The sequence below is a fragment of the Gopherus evgoodei genome, chromosome 1, assembly GCF_007399415.2.
Source record: "Gopherus evgoodei ecotype Sinaloan lineage chromosome 1, rGopEvg1_v1.p, whole genome shotgun sequence".
Classification (NCBI taxonomy): Eukaryota; Metazoa; Chordata; order Testudines; family Testudinidae; genus Gopherus; species Gopherus evgoodei.
The window spans coordinates 180612753-180620511 of NC_044322.1; the positions used below are offsets into that span (position 1 = coordinate 180612753).

At 45.2% G+C, this 7759-nt stretch overlaps 1 protein-coding gene across 15 annotated transcripts in view; it reads left to right on the top strand.

Annotated features, from left to right (window-relative positions):
* Positions 1-7759, top strand: part of ROBO2 (roundabout guidance receptor 2) — a 1574925-nt gene that overhangs the window by 571937 nt on the left and 995229 nt on the right. The gene's annotated exons all lie outside the window — the stretch shown is intronic.

Genomic DNA, 7759 nt, shown 5'->3' on the forward strand with positions numbered 1-7759 from the left:
GGTCAGGTCGGTTAGTGGGGCAGCGATTTGGCTGTAGTGTGGTACAAATCGCCTGTAGTATCCGGCCAAGCCTAAGAAGGATTGGACCTGTTTCTTTGACCTTGGGACAGGCCACTTTTGGATAGCATCCACCTTGGCCTGTAGGGGGTTTATGGTTCCTCGACCCACCTGGTGCCCCAGGTAAGTCACTCTGTTTTGGCCTATTTGACACTTTTTGGCCTTAACAGTTAGTCCTGCCTGCCTGATGCGCTCAAAGACCTTTTCCAGGTGTAGTAGGTGTTCGGGCCAGGAGTCTGAAAAAATGGCCACATCATCGAGGTAGGCAACTGCAAATTCTCCCAGTCCAGCTAGTAGACCATCTACCAGCCTCTGGAAGGTGGCGGGTGCATTTCGAAGGCCGAAAGGAAGGACATTGAATTCATACACCCCCGCATGGGTGACGAATGCTGACCTCTCCTTGGCAGGTTTATCTAGCGGTACTTGCCAGTACCCCTTGGTTAAGTCTATTGTAGAGATGAACTGGGCACGTCCCAACTTTTCCAATAGCTCATCAGTACGTGGCACTGGATAGTTGTCCGGACGAGTTACAGCATTTAGCTTACGGTAGTCCACGCAAAAGCGTATTTTCCCCATCTGGTTTGGGTACCAGAACCACTGGAGATGCCCATGCACTGGTAGATGAGCGGATTATACCCATCTGTAGCATGTTCTGGATCTCCCGTTCTATAGCAGCTTGGGCATGAGGAGACACCCGGTAGGGTGGGGTTCTGATTGGGTGAGCATTACCTGTATCAATGGAGTGGTATGCCCGTTCAGTCCGTCCTGGGGTGGCTGAGAACAATGGGGCGAAGCTAGTGCACAGCTCCTTGATTTGTTGCCGCTGCAGACGTTCCAGGGTGGTTGAGAGGTTCACCTCTTCCACGCCACCGTTTTTTTTTTCGTCGTAGTAAACACCGTCAGGCCACTCAGCCTCATCTCCCTGGACTGTAAACTGACAAACCTGTAAGTCTCTGGAATAGAAAGGCTTGAGAGAATTAACATGGTACACTTTAGGCTTTAGTGAGGAATTGGGAAATGCTATGAGGTAGTTTACAGCTCCCAGGCGCTCTTGGACCGTGAATGGCCCTTCCCATGATGCTTCCATCTTATGGGCCTGTTGCGCCTTCAAGACCATAACCTGGTCTCCTACCGTGAAAGAACGTTCTCTGGCATGTCTGTCATACCAGACCTTTTGCTCTTTCTGAGCATCCTTTAGGTTCTCTCTAGCAAGGGCTAAAGAGTGTTGGAGGGTGCTTTGTAGGTTGCTTACAAAGTCCAGAATGTTAGTTCCTGGAGAAGGCGTAAACCCCTCCCATTGCTGCTTCACCAACTGTAATGGCCCCTTAACCTCGTGACCATACACAAGTTCAAATGGTGAAAACCCTAAACTGGGACGTGGTACAGCCCTGTAGGCAAACAGCAACTGCTGCAACACTAGGTCCCAATTATTGGAGAATTCGTTGATGAATTTTCGTATCATGGCCCCCAAAGTTCCATTGAACCGTTCCACCAGGCCATTGGTTTGATGGTGGTACGGGGTGGCAACCAAGTGATTCACCCCATGAGTTTCCCACAGTTTTTCCATGGTCCCTGCCAGGAAATTAGACCCTGAATCTGTAAGGATGTCGGAGGGCCAGCCTACCCTGGCAAAGATGTCTGTTAGGGCCAGGCACACAGTGTTAGCCCTGGTGTTGCCTAGAGCGACTGCTTCTGGCCATCGGGTAGCAAAGTCCACTAAAGTCAGTACGTACTGCTTTCCTCTGGGTGTCTTTTTTGGGAAAGGACCCAGAATATCCACAGCTACTCGCTGAAATGGGACCTCAATTATGGGGAGTGGCTGGAGAGGGGCCTTGACCTGGTCTTGAGGCTTACCCACTCTTTGGCATACCTCACAAGACCGGACATACTTGGCAACATCCTTGCCCATCCCCTCCCAGTGGAAGGACTTCCCCAACCGGTCCTTGGTTCTGTTCACCCCAGCATGGCCACTGGGATGATCATGGGCTAAGCTTAAGAGCTTCCCCCGGTACTTAGTTGGAACCACCAACTGTTTATGCGGCTGCCATTCTTCCCGGTGTCCACCAGAAAGAATTTCCTTGTATAAAAGTCCTTGGTCTATAACAAACCGGGATCGATTAGAAGAGCTGAGAGGCGGTGGGGTGCTCCGTGCCGCCGCCCACGCTTTCTGAAGGCTGTCATCTGCTTCCTGCTCAGCCTGGAACTGTTCCCTTGAGGCTGGGGTCACCAGTTCTTCCTCAGACTGTGGACTTGGGCTTGGTCCCTCTGGAAGCGATGTAAGTGATGGGGTTGTTTCCGTTGCTGGTGAACCGCTCTCCGCTGGTGCACCTGAGGGTATTTCAGGCTCTGGCTGAGCCTTTTGGGTATGGCTGTCTTTTGCTTTTGCCAGTTCTGGCTTGCTGGCGCCTTCTGGCGTTGAGTTTGAAGATGTGCTTGCACTTGCTGGTGCTGGTTGCTGTTCCAGTTCCGGGCCTGGGACTGGAGATGCTGTGGCTGTTTCAGTGGTAGGCATGGAATCCGGGTCCACTACCTCTGTCTGGGTCTCTGGTAACACAGACGGGGCCTCTGTGGACGGCTCAGGAACAGGAATGGGTCTGGAAGCTTGCCTGGTTTGGCTACGTGTAACCATTCCCACTCTCTTGGCCCGCCTCACCTGGTTGGCCAAGTCTTCCCCCAGTAGCATGGGGATAGGATAATTGTCATAGACTGCAAAAGTCCACATTCCTGACCAGCCTTTGTACTGGACAGGCAGTTCAGCTGTAGGCAAGTCTACAGCTTGTGACATGAAGGGGTAAATTGTAACTTTGGCCTTTGGGTTGATGAATTTGGGGTCAACGAAGGATTGGTGGATAGCTGACACTTGTGCCCCCGTGTCTCTCCACACAGTAACCTTCTTTCCGCCCACTCTCAAATTTTCCCTTCGCTCCAAGGGTATTTGAGAGGCATCCGGGCCTGGGGATCTTTGGTGTGATGGAGGTGTAATGAATTGCACTCGCATGGTGTTCTTGGGACAGTTGGCCTTGATATGTCCCAGTTCATTACATTTAAAGCATCTTCCATCTGATGGGTTACTGGGCCGAGGTGAGTTACTGGAGACTGGTGAGGTTGAAGGGTTGGGTATCTGTGGCTTTACTTGGGTGGTATGTGGGGTCTTTGGCTGTCCTTGGTTGTAGGGTTTATGGTCTGTGTGCCCCCTGTGGTAATCGTTCCCCTTGACAGTAGCTTTCTTGCTTTCTGCCAGTTCCATCCATTTGGCTCCAATCTCCCCCGCCTCAGCGATATCTTTGGGATTTCCATCTTGTATGTACCGTGTGATGTCTTCAGGAACACCATCCAAGAACTGCTCCATTTGTATGAGGAGGTTCAGTTCTTCCAAGGTTTGAATGTTGTTTCCTGTTATCCAGGCCTCATAGTTTTTTGCAATGTAGTAGGCGTGTTTGGGAAATGACACCTCTGGTTTCCACTTTTGGGTTCTGAAACGCCGACGGGCATGATCTGGGTTTATCCCCATTCTGTATCTGGCCTTGGTTTGAAAAAGTTTATAGTCATTCATTTGCTGCTTAGGCATTTCAGCTGCCACCTCTGCTAAAGGTCCACTGAGTTGTGGCCTTAATTCTACCATGTACTGGTCTTCGGGGATGCTGTACCCAAGACAGGCTCTTTCAAAATTTTCCAAGAAGGCCTCGGTGTCATCACCTGCCTTGTAGGTGGGAAATTTCCTGTGCTGTGGAGCAATAATGGGCGATAGGTTGTTAGGATTGGCTGGAGTCTGTTGCTTAGCCTTTTCTAATTCCATGGCCTGTTGGTGGGCTTCCCTCTGGAGTTCTATCTGTCTTCTGTGGGCTGCCTCTTCTTCTTCGTGCTTTCTTCTATGGGCCAACTCTTCTTCTGCTTGTTTCCTTCGGTGGGCCACCTCTTCTTCTTCTAGTTTTCTTTTGTGTGCTGCCTCTTTGATTTGTTCTTCTCTTTCTTTCATCTCCATTTGTCACCTGTGTTCAGCTTCTTTGAATTGCTCTTCGGCCTTAATTTTTGCCTTAGAAGTCATGATTCCTGTTTTCTTGTGTTGGGGTGCCCTCCGGTGTTTATCCTCTGAACTGCAGGTTCTCTGTTGCCTCCTGAAGTCTGCCTAGCAACAGTGCCTTTAGCTAATCTTCAATGTCAAGTAAACCTGAAAACCCACTTTATTTGCATTTATATAGTGCTGGTATGACTCTCAATGGGAGTGCTATTGTGTGACAAAAGACCCTTAACAGTCTGGTAAATGGCTTCTTGCTTAACATGCAAGCCACAAACTGCCAGAGAGAGCAGAAAAAAAAATTCTCTCTGGTTCCCTTTTAAAACCAACTGTTCCTCTCTGCTAAAAAGCCCTTAGCAGAGAAAAGAAAAATATAATATTCCTACTGGCTTCTGGATTCTGTCTATATCCCACCCGCTGCTACACCATATCATAACCTTAGTCCCAGATTTGGACCTTAGCGTCCAAAATATGGGGGTTAGCATGAAAACCTCCAAGCTTAGTCACCAGCTTGGACCTGGTACCTGCTGCCACCACCCAAAAAATTAGAGTGTTTTGGGGCACTCTGGTCCCCCTGAAAACCGTCCCTGGGGACCCCAAGACCCAAATCCCTTGAGTCTCACAACAAAGGGAAATAATCCTTTTTCCCTTCCCCCCTCCAGGTGCTCCTGGAGAGATACCCAGACACAAGCTCTGTGAATCCCAACAGAGTGACTCCCCCTCTCTGTTCCCAGTCCTGGAACAAAAAGGACTTTCCTATTCCCCCAGAGGGAATGCAAAATCAGGCTAGCCAATTCAACACACACCGATCTCCCCTGATTTCTTCCTCCCACCAATTCCCTGGTGAGTACAGACTCAATTTCCCTGAAGTAAAGAAAAACTCCAACAGGTCTTAAAAGAAAGCTTTATATAAAAAAGAAAGAAAAAATACAAATGGTCTCTCTGTATTAAGATGATACAATACAGGGTCAATTGCTTAAAAGAATATTGAATAAACAGCCTTATTCAAAAAGAATACAAATCAAAGCACTCCAGCACTTATATTCAAGCAAATACCAAAGAAAAGAAACCATATAACTTACTATCTGATCTCTTTGTCCTTAAACTTAGAAACAGAAGATTAGAAAACAGAACTACTTCTCCAAAGCTCAGAGAAAGCAGGCAGCCAGAAAACAAAGACCCCAGACACACAATTCCCTCCACCCAAAGTTGAAAAAATCTGGTTTCCTGATTGGTCCTCTGGTCAGGTGCTCCAGGTGAAAGAGACATTAACCCTTAGCTATCTGTTTATGACAGCATCTATTTGTCAAAAAAAAAAAAACAGAATATTTTTTGTCTGTAACAATACAGATCATATTTGCTGACAGATATTATGAAATAAATTACCAAAATAATTGCAACTGGCATGATTATATTGTTGTTTTGGCAAATAAAATCTGCAGAACTTTAAAATATTGTGTGCAGAATTTTTAATTGTTTGTTGCAGAATTCCCCCAGGAGTAAACATATGTTTGTAAGTAAAATAAGTTGCACTGAGAATATATTCAGTTTCTACGTGACCGATTTTGCCTCTAATAGGAAGCAACCTGGAAGGCCCTAACATTTGCTATTGCTTGGCAGAGTGTTTGACAGAGTTCAGAAGCAGCTGAGGGATTGACTTAGTTGGGAGTTAATTAGGTATGCTCAGAGGAGAGAGAAAAGAGATGGGTGCTGAGCAGACCACAGGCCTGGAAACTGGAAAAATACAGGGGCTACCTTTTCTGAATTTACTACTAATAAAACTGCCTGATAGGAATGTAGCTGGAGACTTTGTCAAGTTGCTTTCAATTTGGGTATAAGAAGAACTCTTAGAATAAACTATCGGTAGAGAGGATTTGTATTCACTCCTGCTCTGGCCCTGCAAGAATCCTATTTTATATTACATTTTACAATTGATGTTCTTAAGGTTACACAGCCGTTATCACTGACTCCAAGATACCAAGTCTTATTTGCCAAGAGGAAAGTAAGCATGGGACTGTACTAGGGCCAATGCTCACACAGCTGGACTAGGGTCAGGTACTTGTGATTACTTCAAATTCTGAGAAATCTATCCACAGAATCCCTGCCCCACTGTCTGGCTTTGAAAAGTATTCCACCTCAGGGCACAGCTGAGGAAAGCTGCTTTGGTTTCCTCTACGGAATTCCAAAGGACTTGCTCACAGATACTTTACTACCTGAATTAGCAGTAGAGGATCTTGAGACACTTGCATGGAATGGTACAGATATGTTCTGATAAAGTTTTATCGCAGTTTGAGTTCCTCCAGTGTTATGCCAACATACTCCATCTTCTTCAATGCAGTGCAGCATTATTACTGTGTCACTATGTGATAAAGTAAAATTTCTGGTGATTTAACCCTCCCTCCCCCCCACACAATTCATTTTCAGTTCATTAAGGTTATACTAGCTACAGTAGTTACACGCTTCCTCTTATTAATGCTTCTTACCTATTTTTTTTAAAAAGCAAGATTGTCAGGAAAAATTGATATTTTTTAACCTGCCTCAGACTGTGAAAGTTTTTTTCTTTCAGTGAATAGTGATTCATATCTACATCAGTTGCCTACTGACTAGCTAACCCATTATGAGGCTCCCATGTAAAACCATCAAATGAAAAGTATACTGAGATGAATTTTGCTGTTAACTCGTAATTTCCATGTACCATTAGCATGCACATGTATAGTTACTTGCTCTCTATGATATCATGACTGATTCAGGAAGGAGAAGCCTAATGTGTTGTCAGTCCACACCTCATATCTTTTTTTTTAAAGGGAAGACAACAACAAACAAAAAGATCACTCCTAATATTCTTACTACCACAGTTATAGGAAATCACTGAGGATCAAGTTTAAAGAATGTACAAAATATGATCTATAGTGCAGGTGGCTGAATTATTTGTTGTGAATACTTTTCATTGCACATTTTATCCCTGTCTGTTCACTATATTAGGGACTTACAATCCTCATCACCAGAGTATCTGAGCATCTCACAATTCTTAATGTATTTGTTCTCACAACGCTCCTGTGTGAGAGAGTACTATTCTCCCCCTTGTACAGAAGGGGAACTCAGACAGAGATTAAGTGACTTGCCCAAGTCACAAGGATTTTGCAAGTTCATGTGAACAAAACAATTCCCACAAATATTCAAGGACAGAAACTAATGAGGGTTGCTGACATTAGCCATTCAGAAATCAAATGGATGTTCAGCATGCTGAGTATAGTGCAATTTTTTTTTCACCAAATGACGTCCCTAACCTGTTTTGCATAATTAGCCTGTGACTAATCAGCTACTGGATTCTGAGTTCAGGTCCTGCCCTTTCATTCTGTGTAGGAGCAGACTGTCTAGGCTCATGGTAAATAGTGCCTTTTTACATACATAAGGACAAATTTTCAAAGGTTCCTCAATCCAGCTTCTCTGTGTTTTGTGTGCTTTTTCTCCTCCTCCCCCCCCTTTCATTTTTTGTTTGTTTTTTTGCAAGAGCATGTTTAAATCAGATAGTTGTATTCTAATTGAATTATATGATGCACAAAAATAGCAGCTGCAATTCAAAAATGTGGACCATGCTACATAGTAGTAGCTATGACATAATTTGAATAGAAGAAGGTCAAGATCCACCTGTTAATGAAGCACTTTGAGATCCTTATATAAAAAAGA